Raw genomic sequence first — 18,135 nt, 5'->3', positions numbered from 1 at the left:
GGGCGTTCAGCGCCAGCTCTTCTCCAGGGTGCAATTCTGGCATTCAAACGCCCAGATGCGGCCCATTTGGGCGTTCAGCGCCAGAACCATGCTCTGTGCTGGCGTTTAATGCCAGCCAGGTGCTTCTTACTGGTGTTTAAACGCCAGTAAGGTCTTCCTCCAGGGTGTGATTTTTCTTCTGCTGTTTTTGATTCCGTTTTCAATTTTTATATTTATTTTGTGACTCCACATGATCATGAACCTAATAAAACATGAAAGAACAAGAAAATAAAAATTGGGTTGCCTCCCAACAAGCGCTTCTTTAATGTCAATAGCTTGACAGTGGGCTCTCATGGAGCCTCACAGATGTTCAGAGCATTGTTGAGACTCCCCAACACCAAACTTAGAGTTTGGATATGGGAGTTCAACACCAAACTTAGAGTTTGGTTGTGGCCTCCCAACACCAAACTTAGAGTTTGACTGTGGGGGCTCTGGTTAACTCTGTAATGAGAGAAGCTTACTGTGCTTCCTCTCCATGGGTACAGAGAGAGATCCTTGAGTTTTAAACACAAGGTTGTCCTCATTTAATTGAAGGATCAATTCTCCTCTGTCCACATCAATCACAGCTCTTGCTGTGGCTAGGAAGAGTCTTCCAAGGATGATGAATTCATCCTCATCCTTCCCAGTATCAAGGACTATGAAATCAGCAGGGATGTAAAGGCCTTCAACCTTTACTAACACGTCCTCTACTTGTCCATAAGCCTATTTTCTTGAATTGTCTGCCATCTCTAATGAGATTTTAGTGGCTTGCACCCCATAGATTCCCGGTTTCTCTATTACAGAGAGGGGCATGAGGTTTATCCCTGAACCAAGGTCACACAGAGCCTTTTCAAAGATCATGTTGGCTATGGTACAAGGTATTACGAACTTTCCAGGATCCTGTTTCTTCTGAGGCAATGTCAGTTGATCCAGATCACTTAGTTCATTAGTGAATAAGGGAGGTTCATCTTCCCAAGTCTCAATACCAAATAGTTTGGCATTCAGCTTCATGATTGCACCAAGGTACTTAGTAACTTGCTCTTCAGTAACATCCTCATTCTCTTCAGAAGAGGAATACTCATCAGAGCTTATGAATGGCATAAGGAGATTTAATGGAATCTCTATGGTCTCTAGATGAGTCTCAGATTCCTTTGGTTCCTCAAAGGAAAACTCCTTATTGATCACTGGACGTCCCAGGAGGTCTTCCTCACTGGAATTTACGTCCTCTCCTTCCCTTACAGGTTCGGCCATGGTGATCATGTCAATGGCCTTGCACTCTCCTTTTGGATTTTCTTCTGTATTGCTTGGGAGAGTACTAGGAGGGATTTCAGTGATCCTTTTACTCAGCTGGCCCACTTGTGCCTCCAAATTTCTAATGGAGGACCTTGTTTCATTCATGAAACTTACAGTGGCCTTAGATAGATCAGAGACTAAGTTTGCTAAATTAGAGGTATTTTGTTCAAAGTTCTCTGTCTGTTGCTGAGTGGATGATGGAAAAGGTTTACTATTGTTAAACCTGTTTCTTCCACCATTATTAAAGCCTTGTTGAGGCTTTTGTTGATCCTTCCATGAGAAATTTGGATGATTTCTCCAGGATGAGTTATAGGTGTTTCCATAAGGTTCACCTAAGTAATTTACCTCTGCTATTGCAGGGTTCTCAGGATCATAAGCTTCTTCTTCAGAAGATGCCTCTTGAGTACTGTTGGATGCAGCTTGCATTCCATTCAGACTCTGAGAAATCATATTGACTTGCTGAGTCAATATTTTATTCTGAGCCAGTATGGCATTCAGAGTATCAATTTCAAGAACTCCTTTCTTCATAGGCGTCCCATTACTCACAGGATTCCTCTCAGAAGTGTACATGAACTGGTTATTAGCAACCATGTCAATGAGTTCTTGAGCTTCTGCAGGCGTTTTCTTTAGGTGAATGGATCCACCTGCAGAAGTATCCAATGACATCTTAGCTAATTCAGACAGACCATCATAGAATATATCCAGGATGGTCCATTCTGAAAGCATGTCAGAAGGACACTTTTTGGTCAGTCCTTTGTATCTCTCCCAAGCTTCATAGAGGGATTCACTTTCTTTCTGTCTGAAGGTCTGAACATCCACTCTAAGCTTACTCAGCTTTTGAGGAGGAAAGAACTTGGCTAAGAAAGCCTTGACCAGCTTATCCCAAGAGTTCAGGCTATCCTTAGGTTGAGAGTCCAACCATACTCTAGCTCTGTCTCTTACAGCAAAAGGGAAAAGCATGAGCCTGTAGACTTCAGGATCTACTCCATTAGTCTTAACAGTATCACATATCTGTAAGAATTCAGTTAAGAACTGAAAAGGATCTTCAGATGGAAGTCCATGAAACTTGCAGTTCTGCTGCATCAAAGAAACTAATTGAGGTTTCAGCTCAAAATTATTTGCTCCAATGGTAGGAATGGAGATGCTTCTTCCATGTAAATTGGAATTAGGTGCAGTAAAGTCACCAAGTATTCTCCTTGCATTATTATTATTTTTGGCTGCCATCTCCTCTTCTTGTTCGAAAATTCTTGAAAGGTTGTCTCTGGACTGTTGTATTTTAGCTTTTCTTAGTTTCCTTTTCAGAGTCCTTTCAGGTTCTTGATCTGCTTCAACAAGAATATTCTTGTCTTTGCTCCTGCTCATATGAAAAAGAGGGACAGAAAAATAATAATAATAATAGGGATCCTTTTTACCATAGTATAGAGGTCCCTGTGTGAATAGAAGAAAAGAAGAAGAAAAAATTTGAACTCAGAAAGAGAGAGGGGGTTCGGATTTTTGGTGAGTGAGGAAGAGATGTTAGTAAATAAATAAACAAATAGAAGAAGATGAGAGGGGGAAGTGAATTTTCGAAAATAATTTTTGAAAAAGAGTTAGTGGTTTTCGAAAATAGTTTTGAAAAAGGTTAGTAATTTTCGAAATTTTTAAAATCAAAAATTAAAATAATTAGTTAATTAAAAAGAAATTTTGAAAAAGAGGGAAGATATTTTCGAAAATTAGAGAGAGAGAGAGGGAGTTAGTTAGGTAGTTTTGAAAAAGATAAGAAATAAACAAAAAGTTAGTTAGTTAGTTGAAACAAATTTGAAAATCAATTTTGAAGAGATAAGAGTATAAGAAGTTAGAAAAGATATTTTAAAATTAAATTTTTTGAAAAAAGATAAGATAAGAAGATATTTTTGAAAAGATATGATTAGTCTTGAAAAAGATTTGATTTTTAAAATCACAATTAATGACTTGATTCACAAGAAATCACAAGATATGATTCTAGAACTCAAAGTTTGAATCTTTCTTAACAAGCAAGTAACAAACTTGAAATTTTTGAATCAAAACATTAATTGATGATGTTATTTTCGAAAATTAGGAGATAAATATAAGAAAAAGATTTTTTGAAAAATATTTTTAAAATTTTCGAAAATGAATAAGAAAAATGAAAAAGATTTGATTTTTGAAAAAGATTTTGAAAAAGATAAGATTTTTAAATTGAAAATTTGATTTGACTCATAAGAAACAACTAGATTTTAAAAAGTTTTGAAAAAGTCAACTCAAATTTTCGAAATTTATGAGTGAAAAAGGGAAAGATATTTTTTTGATTTTTGAATTTTTAATGATGAGAGGGAAAAACATGAAAAAGACTCAATGCATGAAAATTTTGGATCAAAACAATGAATGCATGCAAGAATGCTATGAATGTCAAGATGAACACCAAGAACACTTTGAATGTCAAGATGAACATCAAGAACTTATTTTTTGGAAAATTTTTTATATGCAAAGAAAACATGCAAGACACCAAACTTAGAAATCTTTCATGTTTAGACACTATGAATGCAAGAATGCATATGAAAAATAAGAAAAGACACAAAACATGAAAACATCAAGATCAAACAAGAAGACTTACCAAGAACAACTTGAAGATCATGAAGAACACTATGAATGCATGAATTTTCGAAAAATGCAAGATGAATATGCAATTGACACCAAACTTATAACATGACACATGACTCAAACAAGAAACACAGAAAATATTTTTTTGATTTTTATGATTTTCTAAATTTTTTTTTGAAAATTGATTGAAAAAGAAAAATAAGGATTCCAAAATTTTTAATATGAATTCCAGGAATCTTATGCTCTTTAGTCTAAAGCTCCAATCAAAGGGTCAGGCATGGCTTAATAGCCAGCCAAGCTTTAGCATGAATATGAGTGTAATTCATTCAATTTTAAGCCAAAACCTCAGTCCAAAAGAATTTAGACATGGCTCTACAGCCAGCCAGGCTTCAACATGCTTCATGAAACACTAGAATTCATTCTTAAAAATTCTGAAGAAAAATATATTTTTAAAAACAAATTTTTTATTTTTTATTTTTTTTCGAAAACAGATGAGAAATTTTTGAAAGGTTTTTGAAAATTTTTTTTTTGAAAAGAAAACGAGAAGAAAGTTACCCAATCTGAGCAACAAAATGAACCGTCAGTTGTCCAAACTCGAACAATCCCCAGCAACGGCGCCAAAAACTTGGTGCACGAAATTGTGATCATCAATGGCGCCATCAACATGGTACGATCAATTGTAATCTCAAATTTTTATCACAACTTCGCACAACTAACCAGCAAGTGCATTGGGTCGTCCAAGTAATAAACCTTACGTGAGTAAGGGTCGATCCCACGGAGATTGTTGGTATGAAGCAAGCTATGGTCACCTTGTAAATCTCAGTCAGGCGGATATAAAATAGTTATGGAGTTTTCGAACATAAATAATAATAAATAGAAAGTAAAGATAGAAATACTTATGTAAATCATTGGTGAGAATTTCAGATAAGCGTATAGAGATGCTTTCGTTCCTCTGAACCTCTGCTTTCCTACTGTCTTCATCCAATCAGTCTTACTCCTTTCCATGGCAAGCTTTCTGTAAGGGCATCACCGTTGTCAATGGCTACATCCCATCCTCTTGTGAAAATGGTCCAAATGCTCTGTCACGGCACAGCTAATCATCTGAGGTTCTCGATCATACAGGAATAGGATTTACCCTCCTTTTGCGTCTATCACTACGCCCAGCACTCGCGAGTTTGAAGATCGTCACAGCCATCCCTTCCCAGATCCTACTCGGAATACCACAGACAAGGTTTAGACTTTCCAGATCTCAGGAATGGCCATCCATGGGTTCTAACTTATACCACGAAGACACTAATAACTCGGACTCGGTCCCCTGTATTAGATATCCAAGAGATAATCATCCAATCTAATGTGGAACAGAAGTGGTTGTCAGGCACGCATTCGTGGGGGAATGATGATGATTGTCATGTTCATCACATTCATGTTGAAGTGCGAATGAATATCATAGAAGCGGAATAAGTTGAATTGAATAGAAAAACAGTAGTACTTTGCATTAATTCATGAGGAACAGCAGAGCTCCACACTTTAATCTATGGAGTGTAGAAACTCTACCGTTGAAAATACATAAGTGAAAGGTTCAGGCATGGCCGAATGGCCAGCCCTCATAATCTAAGAACCAGGCGTCCAAAGATGATCCAAAGATGTCTAATACAATAGTAAAAAGTCCTATTTATACTAAACTAGTTACTAGGGTTTACAGAAGTAAGTAATTGATGCATAAATCCACTAACGGGGCCCACTTGGTGTGTGCTTGGGCTGAGCTTGAATGTTACACGTGTAGAGGTCAATCTTGGAGTTGAACGCCAGCTTGTAACGTATTTTTGGCGTTCAACTCTGGCTTGTGACGTGTTTCTGGCGTTTAACTCCAGACAGCAGCGTAGAACTGGTATTCAACGCCCTTTTACGTCATCTAAACTCGGCCAAAGTATGAACTATTATATATTGCTAGAAAGCCCTGGATGTCTACTTTCCAACGCAATTAGAAGCGCGCCATTTTGAGTTCTGTAGCTCCAGAAAATCTACTTTGAGTGCAGGGAGGTCAGAATCCAACAGCATCAGCAGTCCTTCTTCAACCTCTGAATCTGATTTTTGCTCAAGTCCCTCAATTTCAGCCAGAAAATACCTAAAGTCACAGAAAAATACACAAACTCATAGTAAAGTCCAGAAATGTGAATTTAACATAAAAACTAATAAAAACATCCCTAAAAGTAACTAGATCCTACTAAAAACATACTAAAAACAATGCCAAAAAGCGTATAAATTATCCGCTCATCACTTATGCACTTCATTGGTGAGAATTTCAGATAAGCATATGAAGATGCTTTGTTCCTCCTGAACTTCTGCTTTTCTATTGTCTTCATCCAATCATTCATACTCCTTTCTATGGCAAGCTGTATGTTGGGTATCACCGTTGTCAATGGCTACCTCCCGTCCTCTCAGTGAAAATGGTCCAAATGCGCTGTCACCGACGACTAATCAGCTGTTGGTTCTCGATCATGTTGGAATAGGACCCATTGATCCTTTTGTGTCTGTCACTACGCCTAACACTAGCGAGTTTGAAGCTCGTCACAGTCATCCCATCCCAGATCCTACTCGGAATACCACAGACAAGGTTTAGACTTTTCGGATCTCAATAATGGCCGCCAATAATTCTAGCCTATATCATGAAGGTTTTAATCTTAGATTAGAAACCCAAGAGATACACATTCAAGCTTGTTTGCATGTAGAACGGAAGTGGTTATCAGGCACGCGTTCATAGGTGAGAATGGTGATGAGTGTCACATAATCATCACATTCATCATGTTCTTGTATGCGAATGAATATCTTAGAGAAGAAATAGGCTTGAGTTGAATAGAGAAACAATAGTACTTTGCATTAATTCATGAAGAACAGCAGAGCTCCACACTTTAATTTATGGTGTGTAGAAACTCCATCGTTGAAAATACATAAGTGATGAAGGTCCAGGCATGGCCGAATGGCCAGCCCCCATAAAGATCTAAGATAGCATAAGACCTATCAAAGATTGATCAAAAGATGAAAATACAATAGCAAAAGGTCCTATTTATAGAGAACTAGTAACCTAGGGTTTACAGAAATGAGCAAATGATGCAGAAATCCACTTCCGGGGCCCACTTGGTGTGTGCTTCGGCTGAGCATTGAAGCTTTCACATATATAGACTTTTCTTGGAGTTAAACGCCAGCTTTGGTGCCAGTTTGGGCGTTTAACTCCAGCTTTTATGCCAGTTCTGGCGTTTTGATGCCAAAATTTTTATGCTGACTTGAAACGCCAGTTTGGGCCATCAAATCTCGGGGAAAGTATAAACTATTATATATTGCTCAAAAGCCCAGGATGTCTACTTTCCAACGCAATTGAGAGCGTGCTAATTGGGCTTCTCTAGCTCCAGAAAATCTACTTCGAGTGCAGAGAGGTCAGAATCCAACAGCATCTGCAGTCCTTTTTCAGCCTCTGAATCAGATTTTTGCTCAGGTCCCTCAATTTCAGCCAGAAAATACCTGAAATCACAGAAAAACACACAAACTCATAGTAAAGTCCAGAAATGTGAATTTTGAATAAAAACTAATAAAAATATACTAAAAAGTAATTAAAACATACTGAAAACTACCTAAAAACAATGCCAAAAAGCGTATAAATTATCCGCTCATCACAACACCAAACTTAAATTGTTGCTTGTCCCCAAGCAACTGAAAATCAAATAGGATAAAAAGAAGAGAATATACTATAAATTCCAAAATATCAATGAAACTTAGCTCCAATTAGATGAGCGGGACTAGTAGCTTTTTACCTCTGAACAGTTTTGGCATTTCACTTTATCCTTTGAAGTTTAGAATGATTGGCATCTATAGGAACTCAGAATTTAGATAGTGTTATTGATTCTCCTAGTTCAGTATGTTGATTCTTGAACACAGCTACTTTATGAGTCTTGGCCGTGGCCCTAAGCACTTTATTTTCCAGTATTACCACCGGATACATAAATGTCACAGACACATAACTGGGTGAACCTTTTCAGATTGTGACTCAGCTTTGCTAGAGTCCCCAATTAGAGGTGTCCAGGGTTCTTAAGCTCACTCTTTTTACTTTGGATCACGACTTTAACCGCTCAGTCTCAAGCTTTTGGCTTGACACCTTCACGCCACAAGCACATGGTTAAGGACAGCTTAGTTTAGCCGCTTAGGCCAGGATTTTATTCCTTTGGGCCCTCCTATCCATTAATGCTCAAAGCCTTGGATCTTTTTTACCCTTGCCTTTTGGTTTAAAGGTTTACTGGCTTTTTCTTTTTCTTTCTTTTTCTTTTCGCCATTTTTTTCACAAGCTTCTTATTTTTCATTGCTTTTTCTTGCTTCAAGAATCAATTTTATGATTTTTCAGATCATCAATAACATTTCTCCTTTTTCATTATTCTTTCAAGAGCCAACAATTTTAACATTCATTAACAACAATATCAAAAATATGCACTGTTCAAGCATTCATTCAGAAAACAAAAAGTATTGTCACCACATCAAAATAATTAAACTAGTTTCAAGGATGAATTCGAAATCATGTACTTCTTGTTCTTTTGTTTTTAGATCATTTTTCTTTTTAAGAAAGGTGATGGATTCATAGGACATTCATAGCTTTAAGGCATAGACACTTAGACACTAGTGATCATGTAATAAGACACAAACATAAATAAAACATAAAGCATAATTTTCGAAAAATAGAAAAATAAGACCAAGGAAATTAAAGAACGGGTCCACCTTAGTGATGGCGGCTTGTTATTCCTCTTAAAGATCTTATGGAGTACTTGAGCTCCTCAATGTCTCTTCCTTGCCTCTGTTGCTCCTCCCTCATGACTCTTTGGTCTTCTCTAATTTCATGGAGGAGGATGGAATGCTCTTGGTGCTCCATCCTTAGTTGTCCCATATTGGAACTTAATTCTCTTATGGAGGTGTTGATTTGCTCCCAATAGTTTTGTGGAGGAAAGTGCATCCCTTGAGGCATCTCAGGGATTTCATGATGAGGAATTTCCTCATGCTCTTGGTGAGGTTCATGAGTGGGCTCTCTTGTTTGCTCCATCCTTTTCTTAGTGATGGGCTTGTCCTCATCAATGAGGATGTCTTCCTTTATGTCAATTCCAGCTAAATTACAGAGGTGACAAATGAAATGAGGGAAGGCTAACCTTGCCAAAGTAGAGGACTTGTCCGCCACCTTGTAGAGTTCTAGGATATAACCTCATGAAATTCTACTTCCTCTTCAATCATGATTCTATGGATCATGATAGCCTGGTCTATAGTAACTTCAGCCCGGTTGCTAGTGGGAATGATTGAGCGTTGGATGAACTCCAACCATCCCCTAGCCACAGGCTTGAGGTCATGCCTTCTTAGTTGAACTGGCTTCCCTCTTGAATCTCTCTTCCATTGAGCGCCCTCTTCACAAATGTCTATGAGGACTTGGTCCAACCTTTGATCAAAGTTGACCCTTCTAGTGTTTGGGCGTGCATCTCCTTGCATCATGGGCAAGTTGAATGCCAACCTTACATTTTCCGGACTGAAATCTAAGCATTTCTCCCGGACCATTGTAAGCCAATTCTTTGGATCCGGGTTTACACTTTGATCATGGTTCTTGGTGATCCATGCATTGGCATAGAACTCTTGAACCATTAAGATCCTAACTTGTTGAATAGAGTTGGTGAGAATTTCTCAACCTCTTCTTCGAATATCATGTCGGATCTCCGGATATTCACCCTTTCTGAGCTTAAAGGGGACCTCGGGGATCACCTTCTTCTTGGCCACAACTTCATAGAAGTGGTCTTGATGCACCCTTGAGATGAATCTCTCCATCTCCCATGACTCAGAAGAGGAAGCAATTGCCTTTCCTTTCCTCTTTCTAGAGGTTTTTCCGGCCTTTGGTGCCATAAATGGTTATGGAAAAACAAAAAGCAACGTTTTTACCACACCAAACTTAGAAGGTTTGCTCGTCCTCGAGCAAATGAAGAAAGAAAAGAGTAGAAGAAGAAAATGGAGGAGATGGAGGGGGTTTAGTAGTTCAGCCAAGGGGGAGAAGTATTGTGTATGATGTGTGAAAATGAAGGAGTGAAGATTGGTTTATATAGGAGTGGAGAGAAGGGTAGGGTTCGGCCATGTATGGGTGGGTTTGGGAGGGAAAGTGGTTTGAATTTGAATGGTGAGGTAGGTGGGGTTTTATGATGGATGGATGTGGATTGGTGAAGAGATTATGGAGAAGAGAGTAGGATTTGATAGGTGAGGGGTTTTTGCGGAAGGGTGTTATGGGAAGGTGTGAAGAAGAGAGAGAGAGAGATGAGGTAGGTGGGGATCCTGTGGGGTCCACAGATACTGAGGTGTCAAATATTTCTCATCCCTGCATCATGTGGCATGTAAACGCCCCCTTGATTGCCAATCCTGGCGTTAAACACCAGGTTGCTGCCCATTTCTGGTGTTTAACGCCAGCTTATCTTCCCTTTTTGGCGTTAAACGCCAGCTTTTTGCCCTTTTTCTGGCGTTAAACGCCAGTCTGGTGCCCATTTCTGGCATTAAACTCCCAGAATGGTGCCAGACTGGGCGTTTAATGCCCATTCTGCTACCTGGTGCACGAAATCGTGATTGGTCATTCCCTAGTAACGGCGCCAAAAACTTGGTACGCATGTTTATAATCTCAATTCTTTTTCACAACTTCGCACAACTAACCAGCAAGTGCACTGGGTCGCCCAAGTAATAAAACTTACGTGAGTAAGGGTCGATCCCACGGAGATTGTCAGCTTGAAGCAAGCTATGGTCACCTTGTAAATCTCAGTCAGGCGGATTCAAATGGTTATGGAGATTTGATAATTAAAATATAACTAAAATATAAAATAAGATAGAAATACTTATGTAATTCATTGGTGAGAATTTCAGATAAGCGTATCGAGATGCTTTTGTTCCTTCTGAACATCTGCTTTCCTACTGCTTTCATCCAATCATTCATACTCCTTTCCATGGCAAGCTGTATGTTGGGCATCACCGTTGTCAATGGCTACTTCCCGTCCTCTCAGTGAAAATGGTCCAAATGCGCTGTCACCGCATGGCTAATCGTCTCTCGGTTCTCGATCATATTGGAATATGATCCATTTAACTTCTTGCGTCTGTCACACGCCCAACACTCACGAGTTTGAAGCTCGTCACAGTCATCCCATCCCAGATCCTACTCGGAATACCACAGACAAGGTTTAGACTTTCCGAATCTCAAGAATGCTGCCAATAATTCTAGCTTATACCACAAAGACTCCGATCTTTCGGAATGGAGGCTAGGAGATAAACACTCAATCCAAGGTAGAACGGAAGTGGTTGTCAGGCACGCGTTCATAGGTTGAGAATAGTGATGAGTCTCACGAATCATCATATTCATCATGTTGAAGTGCAAGCGAATATCTTAGAATAGGAATAAGCTTGAATTGAATAAGAAAAAAATAGTACTTCGCATTAATTCATGAGGAACAGCAGAGCTCCACACCTTAATATATGGTGTGTAGGAACTCTATCGTTGAAAATACATAAGTGATGATGGTCCAGGCATGGCCGTGAGGCCAGCCTCCATTGTCTAAGGACTAAACATTCCAAAGATGATCCGAAGATCTAAAATGATCCAAAGATGTAAATACAATAGTCAGAAGTCCTATTTATACTAAACTAGTTACTAGGGTTTACAGAGATAAGTAAATGATGCAGAAATCCACTTCCGGGCCCACTTGGTGTGTGCTTGGGTTGAGCATTGAGCTTTCATGTGTAGAGACTCTTTTTGGAGTTAAATTCCAGGTTGTAGCCTGTTTCTGGCGTTTAACTCTCATTTGCAACCTGTTTCTGGCGTTTAACTCCAGAATAGGGCAGGAAGTTGGCATTTGAACGCCAGTTTGCGTCGTCAAAACTCGTGCAAAGTATAGACTATTATATATTGCTGGAAAGCCCTAGATGTCTACGTTCCAACGCAATTGAGAGCGCGCCAATTGGGTTTCTGTAGCTCCAGAAAATTCATTTTGAGTTCAGGGAGGTCAGAATCCAACAGCATCTGCAGTCCTTCTTCAGCCTCTGAATCAGATTTTTGCTCAAGTCCCTCAATTTCAGCCAGAAAATACCTGAAATCACAGAAAAACATACAAACTCATAGTAAAGTCCAGAAATGTGATTTTTATTTAAAAAATAATAAAAATATACTAAAAACTAACTAAATCATACTAAAAACTACTTAAAAACAATGCCAAAAAGCGTATAAATTATCCGCTCATCACAACACCAAACTTAAATTGTTGCTTATCCCCAAGCAACTGAAAATCAAATAGGATAAAATGAAGAGAGTATATTATAAATTCCAAAATATCAATGAGACTTAGTTCCAATTAGATGAGCAGGATTAGTAGCTTTTTGCCTCTGAACAGTTTTGGCATCTCACTTTATCCTTTGAAGTTCAGAATGATTGGCATCTATAGGAACTTAGAGTTTAGATAGTGTTATTGATTCTCCTAGTTCAGTATGTTGATTCTTGAACACAACTACTTTATGAGTCTTGGCCGTGGCCCTAAGCACTCTGTTTTCCAGTATTACCACCGGATACATACATGGCACAGACACATAACTGGGTGAACCTTTTCAGATTGTGACTCAGCTTTGCTAGAGTCCCCAATTAGAGGTGTCCAAGGTTCTTAATCACACTCTTTTGCTTTGGATCTCGACTTTAACCGCTCAGTCTCAAGTTTTTCACTTGACACCTTCACGCCACAATCACATGGTTAGGGACAACTTGGTTTAGCCGCTTATGCCAGGATTTTATTCCTTTGGGCCCTCCTATCCACTGATGCTCAAAGCCTTGGATTCTTTTTACCCTTGCCTTTTGGTTTAAAGGGTTACTAGCTTTTTTGCTCTTGCCTTTTGGTTTTAAGAGCTTTTGGCTTTTTCTGCTTGCTTTTTCTTTTTCTTTCTTTTTTTTCTTTTATTTTCGCCATTTTTTTTCGCAAGCTTTGTTTTTCACTACTTTTTCTTGCTTCAAGAATCAATTTTATGATTTTTCAGATTATCAATAACATTTCTCCTTTTTCCTTATTCTTTCAAGAGCCAACATATTTAACATTCATAAACAACAAATTCAGAAATATGCACTGTTCAAGCATTCATTCAGAAAACAAAAGTGTTGCCACCACATCAAAATAATTAAGCTAATTTTAAAGATGAATTTGAAATCCATGTACCTGTTGTTCTTTTTTTTTAGAACATTTTTCATTTAAGAAAGGTGATGGATTCGTAGGACATTCATAGCTTTAAGGCATAGACACTAGACACTAATGATCATGTAATAAGACACAAACATAAACATAAAGCATAGAGAATGAAAATAGAAAAATAAATAGACAAGGAGATTAAGGAATGGGTCCACCTTAGTGGGGGTGGCGCCTTCTTCCTCATGAAGAACCAATGGTGTTCTTGAGCTCCTCTATGTCTCTTCCTTGCCTTTGTTGCTCCTCCCTCAGAGCTCTTTGATCTTCTCTAATTTCATGGAGAATGATGGAGTGCTCTTGGTGCTCCATCCTTAGTTGTCCCATGTTGGAACTTAATTCTCCTAGGGAGGTGTTAATTTGCTCCCAATAGTTTTGTGGAGGAAAGTGCATCTCTTGAGGCATCTCAGGAATTTCATGATGAGGAATTTTCTCATGCTTTTGTTGAGGTCCATGAGTGGGCTCTCTTGTTTGCTCCATCCTTTTCTTAGTGATGGGCTTGTCCTTATCAATGAGGATGTCTCGGCCACAACTTCATAGAAGTGGTCTTGATGGACATTTGAGATGAATCTCTCCATCTCCCATGACTCAGAGGTGGAAGCAATTGCCTTCCCTTTCCTCTTTCTTGAGGTTTCTCTGGCCTTAGGTACCATTAATGGTTATGGAAAAATAAAAAGCAACACTTTTACCACACCAAACTTAAAAGGTTTGCTCGTTCTCGAGCAAAAGAAGAATGAAAGGATGAGAAAAAGAAGAGATGGTGGAGATTGAGGTGTGTGAATGGTTCGGCTAGGGGGGTTTTGGTGGTTATGATGTGTGAAAAGGAAAAAGTGATGGTTTGAATTTGAGTGGGTGGGTGGAGGTTGGTTGTATGATGGTTTTGGAGGAGTAATGGAGGTGATTGGTGGAGGTTATTTTGGGGAAGAGAGATAGAGGATATTGGTGAAGGATATTTGGGGAGGAGTGAATGAAAAGGTATGAAGAGGAGAGAAGAAGAGGAGGGGTAGGTGGGGATCCTGTGGGGTCTACAGATCCTGAGGGGTTAAGGATTTAGCATCCCTGCTCCATTTAGGCGTGCAAAACACCCTTAGAATGCATGTTTAGCGTTAAACACCAGCTTGCTGCTTGTTTCTGGCGTTTAACGCCAGCTTTTCTACCATTCTTGGCGTTAAACGCCAATTCCATGCTCTGTTCTGGCGTTAAACGCCAGTTTGATGCTTCTTACTGGCGTTTAAACGCCAGTAAGCTCTTCCTCCGGGGTGAGCTATTTTTAATGCTCTTTTTCATTCTGTTTTTTATTTTTCAGTTGTTTTTGTGACTTCACATGATCATCAACCTAAAGAAAACATAAAATAGCAATGGAAAATAAATAGATATAATTAAATAACATTGGGTTGCCTCTCAACAAGCGCTTCTTTAATGTCAATAGCTTGACAGTGAGCTCTCATGGAGCCTCATAGATAATCAGAGCAATGTTGGGGCCTCTCAACACCAAACATAGAGTTTGGTTATGGCCTCCCAACACCAAACTTAGAGTTTGAATGTGGGGGTTTTGGTTGACTCTATTCTGAGAGAAGCTTCTCATGCTTCCTCTCTATGGTTACAGAAGGAGAACCTTGAGTCTTAAATACAAGGTAGTCTTCATTCAACTGAAGGACCAACTCTCCTCTGTCAACATCAATCACAGCCTTTGCTGTGGCTAGGAAGGGTCTTCCAAGGATGATGGATTCATCCTCATCCTTTCCAGTGTCTAGGATTATGAAATCAGCAGGGATGTAAAGGCCTTTGACATTTACTAGCATGTCTTCTACCTGTCCATAAGCCTTTTTCATGGATTTATCTGCCATCTCTAATGAGATTCTTGCAGCTTATACCTCAAATATTCCCAGTTTCTCCATTACAGAGAGTGGCATGAGGTTTATCCCTGACCCCAGGTCACACAGAGCCTTCTCAAAGGTCATGGTGCCTATGGTACAAGGTATGAAGAACTTCCGGGATCCGGTTTCTTCTGAGGTAATGTCTGCCTCATTAATGCATTCAGTTCATTGGTGAGCAAGGGGGGTTCATCCTCCCAAGTCTTATTACCAAATAACTTGATATTCAGCTTCATGATTACTCCTAGATATTTAGCAACTTGCTCTTCAGTGATGTCTTCATCCTCTTCAGAAGAAGAATATTCATCAGAGCTCATGAATGGCAGAAGGAAGTTCAATGGAATCTCTATGGTCTCTGTATGAGCCTTAGATTCCTTTGGTTCCTCAAAGGAAAAGTCCTTTCTGTCTAGAAGACGTCCCATGAGGCTTTTCTCACTGGGACTCACGTCCTCCTCACTCTCTCCAAGTTCGGCCATGTGGTCATGGTTTTGACCTTGCACTCTTTCTTGGGATTTTCTTCTGTATTGCTTGGGAGAGTACTGGGAGGAGTTTCAGTAATCTTTTTACTCAGCTGACCCACCTGTGCCTCCAAATTTCTAATGGAGGACCTTGTTTCATTCATGAAACTTAGTGTGGTCTTGGATAGATCAAAGACTATGGTTGCCAGGCCAGAATGGCTCTGTTCAGAATTCTCTTTCTGTTGCTGAGAAGATGATGGAAAAGGCTTGCTATTGCTAAATCTATTTCTTCCACCATTAATATTGAAGCCTTGTTGAGGCTTCTGTTGGTCCTTCCATGAGAAATTTGGATGATTTCTCCATGAAGGATTATAGGTGTTTCCATAGGGTTCTCCCATGTAATTCACCTCTGCCATTGCAGAATTCTCAGGATCATAAGCTTCTTCTTCAGAAGATGCTTCTTTAGTACTGTTGGATGCAGCTTGCAATCCATTCAGACTCTGAGAAATCATATTGACTTATTGAGTCAATATTTTGTTCTGAGCCAATATGGCATTCAGAGTATCAATTTCAAGAACTCCCTTCTTCTGAGGCGTCCCATTGTTCACAGAATTCCTATCAGAGGTGTTCATGAACTGGTTATTTGCAACCATTTCAATGAGTTCCTGAGCTTCTGCAGGGGTTTTCAGATGAAGAGACCTTCCTGCAGAATGGTCCAATGATATTTTTGACAACTCAGATAGACCATCATAGAATATACATATGATGCTCCATTCTGGAAGCATGTCAGTAGGACACCTTTTGATCAATTGCTTATATCTTTCCCAAGCTTCATAGATGGACTCAACTTCCTTCTGTCTGAAGGTTTGAATTTCCACTCTAAGCTTGCTCATCTTTTGAGGTGGATAAAATTTGGCCAGGAAAGCACTGACCAGCTTTTCCCAAGAGTTCAGGCTTTCCTTAGGTTGTGAATCCAACCATGTTCTAGCTCTGTCTCTTACAGCAAAAGGGAGAAGAATAAGCCTGTAGACCTCTGGATCAACTCCATTGGTCTTGACAGTGTCACAGATTTGCAAGAATTCAGCTAAAAACTGATGAGGATCTTCCATTGGAAGTCCATGAAACTTGCAATTCTGCTGCATTAGAGAAACCAATTGAGACTTATGCTCAAAGTTGTTTGCTCCAATGGCAGGAATTGAGATGCTTCTTCCATAGAAGTCAGAAGAGGGTGCAATAAAGTCACCAAGCAACTTCCTTGCATCTCCACCATTGTTATTGGGTTCGGCCATGTCTCCCTCTTTTTCAAAAATTTCTGTTAGGTCCTCTCCAGAGGGTTGTGCTTTAGCTTCTCTTAGCTTCCTCTTAAGAGTCCTTTCCGGTTCAGGATCAGCTTCAATAAGAATGTCTTTATCCCTGTTCCTGCTCATATGAAAAAGAAGAGAACAGAAAAGAAGAAGAATCCTCTATGTCACAGTATAGAGATTCCTTTATGTGAGTAGAAGAAGAGAAGAATAGAAGAAGGAAAGAGAAGATGAAGAATTCGAACATAATTAAAAAGAAAACAAAAATATTTTTGTTTTTATTTTAAATATTAGTTAGTATTCGAAAATTAAAAAGAGAAATAAAATTAAAATTAAAATTTGAAACAATTGGTTAATTAAAACGAATTTTGAAAAAAAAAAGTGAGGAGTTTTCGAAAATTAGAGAGAGAAAATTAGTTAGGTAGTTTTGAAAAAGATAAGAAATAGCAAAACAAACAAAAAGTTAAGTGGTTAATTGAAAAAGATTTGAAAATCAATTTTGAAGAGATAAGAAGTTAGAAAAGATTTTGAAATTGATTTTGAAAAAGATGTGATTGAAAATTATTTTGAAAAAGATTTGAAAAGGAAATTAAAAAGATTTGATTTTGAAAATAAAGTTGATTACTTGACTAACAAGAAACTAAAAGATATGATTCTAAAATTTAAAGATTGATCCTTTCTTAATAGGCAAGTAACAATTTGAAAATTTTAAACCAAAATATTAAATGCTAGCAAAGAATTCGAAAATATGAAACAAAATAAGAAAAGGATTTTTGAAAATCAATTTGAAATTTTCGAAAATATGAAAGAAAAAATGAAAAAGGTTTGATTTTTGAAAAAGATTTGAAAAAGATAGAATTTTTAAATTGAAAATATGATTTGATTCATAAGAAACAATTAAATTTTAAAATTTTATAACTAAATCAATTCAAATTTTCAAAATTTATGAGAAGAATAAAGGAAAGATATTTTTTTATTTTTGAATTTTTAAGAAGAGAGAGAAAAACAACAAAAAGATTCAAAACATGAAAATTATGAATCAAAACACACAATGCATGCAAGAACACTTTGAATGTCAAGATTCTGTAACAGCCCAGATCACCCGCTAGCACGATATTGTCCGCTTTGGCACACAAGGCCTCACGGTTTTGCCTTTGACGATAGGGATGCTAGCCGAAGCCCCCCACACTCACTCGTCAAAACACGTCATGCTAGGGAGAGGTATCCACACCCTTATAAGGCATGCTTCGTTCCCCTCTCCAACCGATGTGGGTCTTACAATCCACCCCCCTAAGGGAGCCCAGCGCCCTCGCTGGCACATCGATCCGGGTTCCGG

General features: G+C 38.6%; 2 non-coding genes across 2 annotated transcripts; both read left to right on the top strand.

Moving 5' to 3' along the window:
- Positions 1-2,031: 2,031 nt before the first annotated feature.
- Positions 2,032-2,139, top strand: LOC112780354 (small nucleolar RNA R71). Its single transcript, XR_003191197.1, has one exon. It is a non-coding gene; the product is annotated as a small nucleolar RNA R71 (small nucleolar RNA).
- A 14,138-nt stretch (positions 2,140-16,277) lies between these two features.
- LOC112781013 (small nucleolar RNA R71) lies at positions 16,278-16,385 on the top strand. The gene has a single exon (XR_003191814.1). It is a non-coding gene; the product is annotated as a small nucleolar RNA R71 (small nucleolar RNA).
- The last annotated feature ends 1,750 nt before the right edge of the window (positions 16,386-18,135 follow it).

The sequence above is a fragment of the Arachis hypogaea genome, chromosome 19, assembly GCF_003086295.3.
Source record: "Arachis hypogaea cultivar Tifrunner chromosome 19, arahy.Tifrunner.gnm2.J5K5, whole genome shotgun sequence".
NCBI classification, from domain to species: domain Eukaryota; kingdom Viridiplantae; phylum Streptophyta; class Magnoliopsida; order Fabales; family Fabaceae; genus Arachis; species Arachis hypogaea.
Note: the sequence above shows the minus strand (reverse complement) of the source record. Positions and strands in the feature narration are given on the sequence as shown.